Consider the following 15,323-nt stretch of genomic DNA (forward strand, 5'->3'; position numbering starts at 1 on the left):
ATCAAATTGTGATTGTTTTTATTTTATTTTCTGGCTTTATTTGAAAGTTGGTTTTTCGATTGTCATATAAATTGCATTTATATAAAAAATTATTTTAGTTAGAATATTTGGAGCAGCTTTATATTAAAAGTAAGTGAAACAATGATATGGCAGCATTATCCTCGCACGGCTCTTTTTGCAATTATAAATCAAAAATCTATGGTTCTCCAAGCGTCTGAGTGAATTTGTTTTTTGGGTAACTATCTTTATACAAGCGCTGCTCATTTGTCAGATATACAATTTTCAAGTAAAGTCAAGTCTACGTCTTGCATAACCGAGCTTTAAGTTTGCAATCTGAATGAAAAACTTTAACATGGAAAATGTTACTCATACGCCATGTGACCGCTCATTAGGCCACGACAGCAATGCAATTATGTATTGTCATACTAGTAGCGAATTTGTTAAAAGTGAATAGCCTTCATGCTAGTTCTTGTTTCGAATGGATTTCCATAGAAGCTAGTAGAGAACAAAAAATCATTTCTTTTTGTCTGTTTTTGTTGCCACAAGTGGTGTTAACACATTTCGTTGTTACCTCATTAATTGCATATATATATGCAATATGCGTGTGTGTGTGTGTCTGTGTGTTAATATCACATTCGCGTTAACATTCGCATCTATATTTAAAATTCACATACACATATACAATTGCGCTGCTTTTCATTTCATTAAATAGTGCCATGGGCATAAAAGTGGACACCCATAAAACTATTTATGTACGGCCACTCATACAAATAAGTAGTACATACATATGTATTAACATTTAAGTTGTGGAATTGTCGTATGGGTATGTAATATTTATGTACAACATTTGAGCATTGTTGTTAGCGCATACTACTGGCCTTCATTCTGTCTGTTCGTCCTCTACATTGCTATGCTACATATCAGTGCAATTATCACTTAAAAGCAATTTCGCAGCGGATAACTTTGAGCGTTGCGCTGGCTTTTAACGAGTACAAGTACGAGACTTCGTACGTTAGTCTCTATATGTAGTATGTGTGCAGCATTGCAATAAAATTCTGCATTGTCAGTTGACAATAACTAACAACCTGTTAAAATTCCCACAGTGGCTATGCAATAACAACACCGCAATTGCGCAATTAAATTGTATAAATAAAGAGTTTGACAATGTGCGACATAAGCGAGTTTTACCATCTCTCCTCCAACTATTCTCTGCTATGCGCCCCCCTGGTGTCCTTTTCGCTCAATCATTTTCAATGAAGGAATGTTGTGGTTAACAGGCGACTTTAAATGGTTTTTGAATGAACGCAACAGGGATTTCTCACTATATATATGTATATAACGTAGTATACACGGTAGGGTGGTCCAGAACAGGTAAAGTCAGAATTTTAATGCTCTCACCCCCTAGAATTGTTCTACATCGAAAAAATATACTCCTATTTTCTTATTTTGAAATAAAAAGATATTTAGAGGTCACTCAAAGCGCTCAAAGTTTTCCATATATTTCATATGGGGGGAAATGGGAAATGGTATAGAATTTTTGAAAAGCAATATTTTTCGATTAGAAAACATTGGTTCTCTTCAAGAGACTTCCAATAACAGTACAGATCTGTTTATTTAAAATTTTTTTGATATTAAAGGTTTTTTATTTGTCCCCCATTGTATTTTCTGACATTTGCTGGGGGTTTTGGCGGACCTATAAAATATAGTTACCATGAAAAAGTGGTTAAATAAAAGTTGGGTATTGTTATTGGGAATATCCTGAAGAGAAAAAAAGTTTTCCGATCGAAAAATATTAATTTTGAAGAATTCTATACCATTTCTACGAAAAGTGTTTTTTTTTTCAATATAAATAAAATACATGGAAAACTGTGAGCGCTTTCAGCGACCTCTAAATATTTTTTGATTTCAAAATAAGAAAATAGGAGTATATTTTTTCTGTATAGAGTAATCCTATGGGGTGAGTGCATTAAAATTCCGACTTTATTTTTTCACATGCCTTTTTGGAGTACCCTAATACATACATATGTATGGGTATGCATGCATTTTCATTACCTTTTTGTTCCACTTGCATACATATATTCTCATTAGTGGAGCTAATCCAGCTACATAATATTATGTTCAAGTGCGTATATTAGCTGCAGCGACAAAAGCCAACTTTTGCATTAGTCCTGCTACACGCCACGTTACATAAACTTTTAGTACCACACCAGCTGAAAAAGCTTAGAAAATGTTTTGCACTTGCCTTAAGTAAAAATTAAAATTTATACTTTTTGTGCGATGTGAGAATCGTGCATAATCGGTACACCGCTTTGAACTATATAAATAGTTTTCACCAATTCCGAAACGTTAACTCCTAAATATATATTGGCAAGCCCACAGTGCGGCCGAATTCCAGTTTTATAGCGCATTCAATTTTAATATAATAAAATGCTAGTTTAAAGTAAGTGGGACTTACGATTGATTTTTAGATTTTTTTTTTAACCGACTTCTAAATATACATTTTTTCCATAGTGTTATTGAGTTTTGTGCTACGATTTGTTTGTTAGGAAGAATGGAAAAATAACAAAGTCTAAGCGGTAGAAATTTTAGCTGCTATTTCGGAGATAACCACATCTCCTTAACAGACTTATTTTTTCCAGACTTCAGAAGCTCAATAACACTATTAGTAAGTAAGTAATAAGCCACAATAAAATTGACGGTAGATAATTTTTATAAACATTGTGAGATAGAATATTGACGAAAACGAAGATGGAGAAGAAGATAAATATGATGAAAATAAAAGATGAGAACTAAAATAACTATTATCAGACAAAGAAAAATAAATGTTGCGTAATAACTGCTATCTAGCAAAATAAAAAAATAAACGTTAGGAAATAACTCTTATTGGCGACGTAAACACATTTCTCCTGAATAATAGTTATCATGCAATGGAAAAAGTAAACGTTGGGTTACAACTCTTATCGGCGAAACAAAAAGTATTTCTCATCTAATAACTGTTATGGAACAACGTTTTTCCGATAAAGCTTACACTGTTATGTGTAACGTATACGCCCTGAGGAACCATTAAACAGCCGGCTAACACGTTTCATCGCACGCCTTAATTTAAAAACCAAATCACTTAAAAGTAATTAAATATTGGCATGGAATATATTTATTTAATATTCTTAATGAATATATATGTTAAATTCTTCATGTATATAACAATTTCAGAACGAATTTCGAGTGAGCCAATAAAAATTATAAAATTGGAATTTTCATTTCGCAACTCATCGTCACCCTATAATCAATGTTATTTTTTTCAAATTTGGTGGCACACTAGTTTTATTCGTTCGTTGGTTCGTTTTGGCAAGAGGAAAGCTTTTACAGTTTAATGTTGACATTTTGAAGTATCTTCAACTTTTAAAATTAAAATATCGTTAAATTTCAAAAATTACAAAATAGCTGGGACAGATATTCTGCATGCTGCCATTTTTTTTTATTTCGTGGTAAACTCTTGAAACTTCGTAGATTGCTTCTAATATGAATATTATATTTGAAAATTTTCCAAATTTATTAAAAAAAAAACATTATGATTTTTTTTGTGTGACAATGAAAATTTACTAATTTCGGTACATTTTCACTTGCTTTTTTTCTACTGAAGAGATTTGCTCATATTAACAAATTTAAAGCAAAATTTGACCACAGTTATATTACTAAGACTGGCTATCTACCAGATTGGCTTATTATATTACTTGCGAAAAACTTAAAACTTTTTCTTAAAATTTTTTTTTTCACATTGTATCTACTTTAAGCCCGACCCGTGACAGAAAATATGAATTTTTATCAAAAATTCCCTTCGATGTGGGTTAGTTTGATATTTTGCTTTGAATCTGCGTAAATGCTTTCTCAAAATTCGCTAGTTTTTACTATTTTTGGCCGCTGCAGTTGTGGCACCGCCTACTCAGGATGAAATGTATGCATCTCAGTAAATGGCGTTACCAGTTTTGCCCAAAATGTTTACACGTATTTAGTTTAGCCGCACTAAGCAATATGCCAAGCATGTTTGTAGTAGTTTTGGAAAATATTAAAACTACACCATATGACTTTATAATGATGTTGTATTATTAAGATTTGAAATTTAGTTAATAAAGAAAAAAAGAAGTGTTTATCGTTGGGAAAAAAGGTTTCAAAAATCACCGAGAATTTTGGGCCACTTAGAAATTGCACATTGTTTTACTTAAATTAAATACCCGATACTTCATCTCCGTAACGGCTTAAGATATCTGCCTTAAACTTTCACATATGAAAGTACTCCTAATGATTATAACGAAAAGGAATGTAAAAAATTTAAGTCAAGTCAAGTCTTTGCTTTAGACTTAAATGCAAGCCGTTTAAAAATCCATTCACCTACAACCAACTTTCACCGGTTGTCACTCATATTTCGTTGACCTGTTTTTTATGACAGCTAAATATTTGTGACGCTTTAACTCTTCACTTTGCTGTTTCTACCTCAGAGATTTACTGCCGCTAACTCGTTAAGCGCCTCAACGCTGCCATTTGGCGGTCGCACGTCAACGGGTAGACAAGGATCTGTTGAAAATCCTCTTTAATATGCAACTATGCACACGCACGTGTATGTGTAACAACTATATTTTTTAGTCCGGCACACTTTGCTAATTCAAAAATGTACTCAGGCGGATAATTGCTATTAAAGTGCGCTTGAAAAATTGCTATGTAGCTGCAGCTTAAGAGCCTTTGTCTTCCTTCAGCGGTCAGTATGGCTCAATGCTCCGCAACAAGCTATCCAACAATGCGGCAACTACAGGCAACTCTAACATTTTGTACAAGCAGGCAACAACAACGGCTACATAAAACTACTGAAAGGATTACCTACAAGTGCCAGTGGCGTTGCTTTCATTAACATTATCAGTGGCCAATGACCATACACAGGTATATACCTACATATATCTACATGCATAAACATGTTCATGTATGCGCGTACTTGTAACTTATCTACAGGCACATTAAGCACTTTAGTGCGCACCGAAGACCGCATATGAATATTTCAGTAAATTACTTGGGTTAGCCGCCCACTTTAAGCATATTTAACGCTCGACAGGATACGAGGAGCAGTTTTGTGGATGTGTGATTGTATAACAGTGTAATGTTCCAAAAAAAAAAAAAATAGTTGGAGAAGAGGGTGCAGCATTGTGGGGCAGTTGGCGAACACCAAAATAGCTTTGACACTTGAACGGCAATTAGAGAACTTTTGAATTTTGTAATGAAACTTTTACTTGCAGCTGTGCTGTTACACATACTAAGTAATATAAGCTTTCTCCTACACACTTTAGTATGGAATTATGCAGATTTTCATGGAATGTGTGAAAATTGCATTTTGCGGTTAACAAAAATCTAAAAGTTTATTTTATAGAGCGCAGTTGTTTCTGGTAGTTGATATTGATAGCTGTTTTAAAAAGTTTGTATATTATTAAGATTTTTATTGGTTAGAGCAATTAAGAAAGTACATAAAGTGAAAAAAGTAAAATTTCTTCCAACACACCTGCGATTTGTACATATTTCAACATTTCCGAAGTCACAGAGTGGTGTATTCTAGAAATTTTTTTTCAGAATGAGTACAGCTCAATAAAAAAATGTCTAAACAACGACAACAGAAACTGTCAAAGTGTACAAATCTGTACAAATGCACAAATCGTTGGATCTGTGCTTTAGTCTTTACTTCTTAGGGTACGTTCACACAGAGAGCGGAGCCGAGCCGAGCCGAGCGAAACCGTTCCGAGCTGATTGAAGCTTTCAAGTTGTTGTAGTGTTCATATAGCAAGCTTTTTCAGAAGCGTTTTGGAGTTGAAAGTAAAGCAGTTTTTGATTTTGAATTTTCTATTTAATTTTTATATTTCATGAAGCTGCTGCAAACGAGATATTCGTATAAAAACGAATATGCATATTCAAATAAAAACGAATTTTACAATAAATTATTTGTATAGAATTTAGCAAATTTGTTTGCCGCTTTTCATTGACGGTAAGATTTGTGGCGATTTTCTAGCATAAAAGTCTTATAAAAAAGCTCCGTTGCCAAATTTGATTTGAAAATCTTTTTTGATAGAAAGCGGTTGTACATCATTCTGCGCGTGCTGTTTTAACAGATGCAGTGACGAGTAAGCAAAGTACTGTCGTGAAATTCGAGAGATCCGATACCAGGTGCAGTGAATTTTTTTTTTTAATTAATGTTTCTCCCGTTTTTTAATTTAATTTTTTAATTTTTAGATTTTGTTTTATTAAAGGGAAAATTACATGTATCTATATATATTTAGGTATATATTGTATAATTTTTGGAAGATACCTTTTTTCGTAATTTTAATTTAAATTTTTAAACTTAATTTTTATATTTTATTGTTTTATGAGAAATGTCTTTTTCTTTTGTATTTTATTTAAATATAAGAAACATTTTTTCTTCTTTAATCCATTTTCTTTTTTAATTTAATTTTCTTTTTAGTTTTTGATTTTATTGTTTTAAAAAGAAAACAGACAAAACAACAAAATTTTTTTAAACTTATTTAATTTTTTTTTATTAAATTTTTAGATTATGTTAGGTATTTTAAAAAGCAAAATATTTTGTTTTAAATTTTATATCGTTTTTGGAAACAAATTTATTTATTTTAGCAGCACCTGTTAATCGTCTAGGTCACTTATATTGTTTGGTAATATTTATATGTATGTTAAATAGTAGATCTTTCAATATGTCAATCAAAAACAGAAAAGAGCTTTCAAGGCAGCTGCCAGAATTGACAACTGTCTTGCGAAAGACTTATCATTCGAAGGACTGTGGTGAGTTGAAGTATTTAGTCTACTTACGGGTCGCCTTTTGTTTCAGTGAAAGGATCCTCGGAGGTTTAACTGAAATCTTCCAAGATAGGCGCCCGCCGGAGGTTCTTTTTGCTCCTCTTAGTTCTTTTTTTATTGAGATAAAAATAAATAATTTTTGCAATCAATTTAAACAACTATTGTAATTCTCCTGCATGTTTGCCAATGGACTCGATCTACTATGGCGACCAAATCTTTGATGTAGGCGAGTGCGGTGTGCATACAACTTCATTGGATGCTCTTTTCCTTTGATGAAGTTTTAACCAAAGGTTTTTCTTACCCAACTGGGCCATATAGGTGCGACAGTAGGAATTAAGTATGCACGTCACAACTACAACTTTTTTAAGCTTTTAATTTAGCTCGTTTTTTCACCACTTTTATGAAATCTTTTTATTTTTTTATTTTGGTATACAATTCAATAAACACAAACATTGGAAAATTAAATTAACCCATGAAAATCAATGTGAAATAAAATTTAAAAAAGGAAAAAAAAAAAACGATTTAGTAAATTGCGCGACAAATAACGCTTGAGACGTGTTCATTCAATAAAATTACCATGAACGCACATTTGATTAGCTTTACGCGTGTCACGCACTGAACAGTTTTTTTAGCTGTATATTTATTTTCTTTTTCCAATTTCTAGCACATGTACTTTCTAAAGCATTCACATATGTATACATGTATGTACTTGTATGAGTTTTTGTGCTTGCATACAAATATTTAAACATAATTTACCCTACTCTAACTTTGTAATTGATGCCGACATGTGTGCGTAGCTTTGTGGCAGATGAGGGCTGCTCAAAACTCGACAGACTCTCATTACTGAGCTTCCTATCTGATGAGTTGGTTGGAAATAGCCTGCAGAGGAAACAGAACATCGTCAAGTTGACATTTTAAAGGTAAGCAAGGTAAAAACGGCAGCTTTTGTGCGAATATTGCATATGTAAACATATGAACCGTTAAAATCTTTAATATATACATACAATTTCATTTTTGCGTGTGTGTGAAAAAGACTGTCTGTAAAAATGCAAACATGAAACGCCTTAGGATAAATTTGTGTATTGCACCTTGCCACAGGCAAACGTGCTATAGATGAGATCGAAATAACAGTTAAATAGTATAGCTGCAAAGTAGGCACCTCTCAATTTCTATACCATATATTTAGACATAAAAAATTCAAGTTCGCAAAAATAAGAATTTGAAAAGAAAAAATTTGCTTCGGCTGTTGACGGTGTCAGTCATTTCCTTCCCTATGAATTATATTTGACGATATTTTATAAATATGGAACTGAGTGCGCGACATTTTCAGCAAAAAAAAAACTATAAAAATAAAAATGCCAAAAACGAACGGTAAGTCCTAGCTACTTCAAACTGGCACTTTTTTGTATTAAACGCTCAACAAGGGCTTGAACATTATTTCTAGAATATGGGTGGTGCACATATCATCGCTCCCAACGAAGAGTAGCACATCTCAAAGACTAGCACATTTCAGATTTTTGCGTGGAAGAGTAGCACGTTTCAGATTCTATATGGAGCATTTCGGTCTATTATTATAAATAAAATAAACATTTATTTTCCTCCTACACGTTTCGACGCATATTCGCGCGTCTTCCTTAGGGAATCTATTCATATTCAAATCAAAACGTGTAAGTGACCTAATTGCCCTTAGCTATAACTATCTCAGCTCTGCAAGGCTATTTTTTGTCAACGCTATTCGTATATGGAACGCTATTCCAGCCTCTATCCGTAGAAAGTACAGTAAAAGCAACTTTAAGAGTCTCTTGTATTCATATTTTCGCTAGTTTGTCTTAAGTTAAATACCTGTTACACTAAGATGTGCTCTCTTCGTACGTATATATACATGTAATTATATTTAGCCATAGGAATATCACAAAATTTTATTTATTCTACATACATATATAAATTACTGTTGTACTACAAAAGATTTCTTAATCTTACTGTACTAATGCGTAGATTAATAAATGAAATGAAATTAAGTATTCGAGAAACATATATCGTCGTTTGAAGTACAAAACCGCATAACTGACATTGGCTGCCACAAATTGAATTTGCTCACACAAACTCTTGGCTTATGCCTTATCCATTAGTCATGAAATATACTAGCCAGAAATGCGATTGCTTGATAAAAAAGAGAACCATTTTGAAATATGAACATTTTTACTCTCTAGAAAATAATTTATGCAACCTCACATACGCGGTTTTGTGCTTTAAACGACGATATGTATATGCAGTATCGGTGATATCAACAGCACCTCATATCAAAGTGATATTGTTTTCCACTTATGTTTATTTATTTATTTTTAAGAATTTTCATTGAAATAAAGTTCATTCTCCAAAAAAAAAAATCATATAAACCCAATTTTAACACTTTGTATAAAACTAAAGGAAGTTAAAAAAGTTTTCATCCAAATTTCAAACTTATTTTCTAATGTTGTTACGATGTTCTTTCATATAAAAACAAATTGTTTGTATTACACTATTTTACTCAAACAAAATACATTAGAAAAAATTTCCGAATACCCAGCTCAGTGTGAAGATCCTTATTGTTTCTAAAAGCATAAATAGACGGCAGCGTTGATTCGGATCAACTAGAGAATTAACTGCAGTTGATCCGGATTAAGTCCGAGTTTATCCGGATCAACGCTGCCGTCTGTATAAGCTTTTACGCTTCATTGGATATCGAAATTTACAAATGGTTGTTATTATTTAGTCTTTAATACGTTTGAAAAAAAAAAACTATCTCTGGTTACGGTTCAAACATCAGCCAGGGAAATGGATAACATTGGATGGTATCCAAATGGCAAATTTCTTATTGCTGTTGATGTGCGCATGTTAGTGTATATATTTAAACACATAGTACATTATTTTGTTGCTATCTTACCTATTTCTCCCAACATAAACATACATATGAAACGTAGCTGCGAATAACATTGGAAAACACCCGCTTCGGATGTAGGCAGATTGCGAGGAGCATAGAAAAAATGTCGAGTTCAAGACTATTCTATCTTTTAAGTTGGAACCAATAATGCACACCCGCAAAATTTCATTGAAATCAGTTGAGCGATTTCGGAGATTAGCGTAAACGAACACAGTGACACGGGATTTTTATATATTAAGATAAGCACGTTGCCAGGAGCATAGAAAAGATTTCGATAAAAAAAAATATATTTTTTCTCGGGTTCAAAACTATTCTATATTTTAAGTTGGAACCAACAATACCCTCCCGAATTAACAGGCTTAACCGAATCAACGCTGCCGTCTGTCTATGCTTTTACTCTCATTGCTATTAAACAAACATAATTTTCTTACAAGCACAGTATTTTGAATTTTTTTTTTAATTTTTTTTAGGTTTAATATTTTATTAAATTTGCATAAATGACCAAGGGCGAAAGCTATGCGTTATTGCAAAGTGAGGAAAAAATGCTTACTTACAACGACGTTGATTCCTTTATACACAAACAATACATATGTATGTGTGTTTGAATGAAGCTGCATAAGGGGAAAATAAGTATGTATGTATGTATGTATATTGTATGTATATTTCAAGCAGTGTGAGTAAGAAATTCAAAAAATATGTTTGCGTATCAGCCCGAAGGTGTTTTTGTGTATATAAACACCTGTCAGAGGTTTCCGACCGCCCACTGATAAACTGTAAGCCCACATACACATCCCTATAGGTGTATATCCTAACACACACACACACACACGCAGCACGTTGATTTCTTGCAAACGCTTCGCGTTTCCTTCCTCTCCATCTCTTATCCAATGCTGCTTTGTTTCGTCGCCATTTCCTTTGGATTGTTTGCGCTGTCAGCTTTTTGTCGTTCGCTTGTAATTCTTTAAACATTGTCAACATTGTTGTTGGTCGCTGCTGCTGCTGCTGCTGTTTTGCCCTGTCCGTATGGCGCGTTGCTGTTTTTTTTTTTTTATCAACTTGGTTGTGTACTCACTCGCCTGTTTCCGTTTCGCCTTTTTGGTGGTTTTATGCATATCTTTTTGCCACCTTCATTGCTGTTTGCGTTGTTTTTTTTCGCTATAGTTCGCTCTTTGCGGTTCGTTCAGGCGGTCGCTTTTTTATGTGCATACGTACTTAATTTTGTTTTTATTGTTGCTGTTGCTGTTGCTGTTAGTTAAATTGTCACGCATGTCTGGCGGTGTGGTGGCACTTCATTGCAGCACCGCCGCTGCTATTTTCAGCCAAACGCCTGCTTGCCTGCCCGTCTGTCGTCGCTGGGTTGCTTGGTTGGGTACCTGTCGGCGCCAAACAAACACACATGCAGCGGCGCTTTCTTCCACGCACATACTCACGTCCTAGCACACCTCTTCAGCGCTCATACTCATACTCGCATTTGTTGGTGGAATGATTTTTTTTTGCGTGACATTTAATGCTCGCGCACGTATGTAGCAGTATGTCATTGATTTGTCGCATATGTGACGATTTTTGTCATTTTGATGCGGCTTTTTGTGCCGCCATTTGGCTGACGTGTCGTCTGCTCTTTATATCGTATGCATATTTAAATTTATTTACCGTTGCCATTGTAATGCCTCTATAGTAGATATGTACATGCGTGTTGTGTTATTGATGCTCCCGCCACATTGTGTTCGTGCATTTAAGCCTTTTTGTGCGCGCATTCACGCATCTATTCACTCAAAGAGTTGACAGCGCGTTAAGTTATTGTCAAGCCGGAGTTATTCACCTCTGATTTATTGTGTGATTTATTCATTTATGTGTAAGTAAATACGCAATGCATTTCTACATGTGTCAAATTTAGCAAACAAGCATTCACGTGTTCATAAATATTTATGTGCGTATTTTGCATATGTACATACATATGTATGTATATACATACATATGCCTTAACGTGCGTGAGGCTTTGTTGTCGCTTTTTGTGCAAACACGCTTAACGAAGTGTTTACGTATCGTCTGTTTAAGTTTTACACATGAAAGTCAACAAAGGTATGCCAATAATTTGCACGCAGAACTACTTACACTAAGTTATATAGATACCTACATATGTATGTAAATTAATTATTAAAAACAAATATTGACTTACACAATATGTAAATTAGGGCGGAGCAATTTTATTTAGGAAAGAGTATATATGTAGCATACATGAATTCTACGTTCGATTCTAAGCAAAAATTGTGAACAAACCATATACCAAAAATTAAGTTTGACCCTTCCAATTTTAAAAATAAAAATCAGTGTACTATATTTTTTTTTGCTGAACGAAATAAATTTTTCCATTTACAAAATTTTGTGTTCTCTTTATCTTTATGAATATTCACAAAACCGAGAAATTGGAAAATTATTTATGTATGCAATTTTTTTTTTCTTTTGAAAATTGGAACTGTCAAACGTCAATTTTTGTAAATAGTTTGTTTGCCATTTTCGCATACAATTAATCGTAGAATGTAAATTTCACTGCCACACTTTAATCTGCCCTAATGTACATAATTTTAGAAATAATCCCTTTGGGATAAGTGAGGACATCTGAGACCAAAATAATTGAAGTGGTCAGAACTCAAAAAAATAATTCCTTATATGTTAGTACCGTCACTAGGGGCCATGCTACTGAATTATCCTGTACTCGAAATGCAAATGTTTAAAAATCACTTTTCTGCATTATTAGCCGTCTTGGATTCGCCACTTTTCTGCACGCTATGTGTTCAGTTCGATTAATGGAAAAATTGTGAATGTAAAAGCCCCAACAAAGTTTGCTAGTATTGACGAACGATAGCTACGGTGACCATCCGTCCTGTATTTTACAGGACAGTCCTCTTTTTTTGACCCATTCTGCTGGTAATTTATTTATTTTATACGGGACGCCAAATGTTCTGTTTTGCTTTTAATGTCGTGTATTTGTCCCATATTCGGTGTTTCGATTACTATACCAAATTCTAAAATTTGAGTCTTATTCTGGTCACATTGCAAGTGTTTTTTTTACCAAGTGCTCCGAATAAAATCGATTTAGATGTTATTGTCTTGCCCTCCATCTGTGCACAAGATATATATTTGGAAAATGGGCATAACACCGCCCGTATAATTGAATATTCTGCGCGGTTCGGACCCGTACTTCAGAAATTATAGTTGGTACAACAGTTCTATGCATAATACATGGATGCAAAGTCATTTTGGGCGAGTTCAACAAAGAACGCCAGTCGTTTCTCTTCTGTGCCAACTGACGCCAATTGGAAATGCCAAGTTGAGAAAGTGAAAATTTCATTTACCAACATATTCATCACTAACGAAACTAAACTATTTGTAACTTCAGTTAAAAGTGTCTCTTCCACTGCAATTGCGAGATATTTACCGCCGAAAATAATCTATACACAAATTTCGATTTCAAATGTCGCTTTACAAAATGCAAACTGTTTTCAAAGTGGCGCTCTGCAATCTTGATGGCAGTACCAAGCAGCTCAACTGATTTTGAGCACACGCATCCATATATGTAAATATACAAGTGCATGCGTATGTATGACTGTACATATGTATGTATAAAGCGCACACAGAGCGCCAGCACCTAAATGGCGCGGCCGTTAAATGCAGTACAAAATGCACAAAATCGAGTGTTGAATTGTGCATTAAACGGCTAATAAAAGATTAAAGAAATAAAGCGGAAGCAAATAAAGGAATGCAAAGAACGTAAAAAATTCAGCAAAGAAGGAAAACGTGTAGCAAAAGAAAATTTTTAAGAGGGGCACTTGTGGGAGACGAAAGTATTTAAGGATCGCCAGAAAAAAATATGAAAATAAGAAAAATGTGAAACTCAGACGCTGCACAAATAGATTACTTAAAGCGCTGTGCATTTAAAAGTAAAGGAAGTGAAGACAGCAGGCGGTCGCATCCAACCAAACAGCCAGAGCGCCCTTAAGTAGTACACAGAGAAAAATATGGAAAATATTATGGAAACTAAGTTTCTAGCCTTACGGGTAAAACAGACGAAAGAACGAAGAAAATGCCATACAGATTCCTTACTGATTTTATTTGAAAATTCTTAAAGATTTTCGGAGCAATTCTTTCTAAGATAGCAAAAAGTGTTTCGTAATACAAATGAAAGATAGATGACAAGATACCCCGAAAGACTTTTGTTATTCTGGCATTGTAGATAAAAAGCTCTCTCAGTCAGCACTCGTGGTGAAAAGCTGTCTTGAGAGAAAGCAGTTGTAGTATATTATTTAGCCCGTGTTCCTCCAACAGTCGCATTGGTCGAGTGGGCAGAGTACAGGCGTGCCATTCGAGAGATCCGAGTTCGAGCCTCGGGCAACGGCATTTTTCTTATTCTTTTTTTAATTTAAATTTTTTTGCTGTTTTGCATTTACATTTCATTTTTTAATTTAATTTACTTTTAGTTTTTAGATGTAATACTCTTTAAAAAGAGGCCTATTTCTTTATTTCATTTCAAATGAAACTTTTTTATTTTTTTTTGTAATTTTCTTTTAAATTTTTGATTTTATTGTTTAAAAGATAATTTTTTTTAAATTTATTTTAACTTTTAGAAATTTACTTTATATATTTTTTTTCTTTAATTTAATTGGTTTAATTTTTAGACTTTATATTATTTTAAAATAAAAAATAATTTTTTTATATCATTTAGTTCTTACTATCTTTTTTATTTATTTTTTTCACACCGTAGGCCTCAGCAGCTAGTGTGCTAGTAATTGTTGGTGAAATATTTTATATTTCATCAATAAATAATAATAATAATAATAATATATTTATATTTATTTTTTAATTTAATTTTATTTTAATTTTTAGATTTTAGGCAAAATAAAAATATTTCTTTCCTTTTTTTATTTTCCTGACCTGTTTTTAGCATTATTGATTAAATTTTTGTTTTACTAATTTAGCTCTAGATTTATTTGTCTTGAAAATATATTTTTTTTAATTTCGTTTCATTTTTTTAATTTCTTTTATTACTTCAGTTTGTTCTATTTTTTAGCTAGTTTTCGCTCTGTGTACTAGCCATGCATTTGCGGTCACGCGTTGCAGCGATTTTTTTTAAATATTTTTTTTTTTGTGCTGCTCTGATAAGAGTGCAATGAGAGGAAAACAATAATCACAATAGTAGCAACTATTTGAGGGCCAATGTAGAGAGGGTGCCTGTCTGAAGGGACCTCTTGAATTGGCCATTTCTGCAATTGCGTTTGGCCAGCGAACGTTGCGCAAGTGGCGGGATATGGAAGGCAACGTGTCTGCCGTTCATGCGTATCTTTCGTGCATGCTGCACCTCCGCACTTTTATCTACTTCTCATTCCTTTTTCACATTTGAGTGCTCTCTTCTTACCCTTGCTTAACTGGTGCATTGAGATTATTGTAGTGCTACAACTTGACTGCGAATATCTTCATCTGGGATTTGGGATTTATTTTTCTCACTTTTATTCCCACTTTCTCCATTCTCATTATTCCTTACACATTTGTACTTGCTTTAACTGGTTATCTC

Source organism: Rhagoletis pomonella, unplaced genomic scaffold, assembly GCF_013731165.1.
Source record: "Rhagoletis pomonella isolate Grant_MI unplaced genomic scaffold, Rhpom_1.0 Rhpom_scaffold_00004, whole genome shotgun sequence".
Lineage (NCBI taxonomy): Eukaryota > Metazoa > Arthropoda > Insecta > Diptera > Tephritidae > Rhagoletis > Rhagoletis pomonella.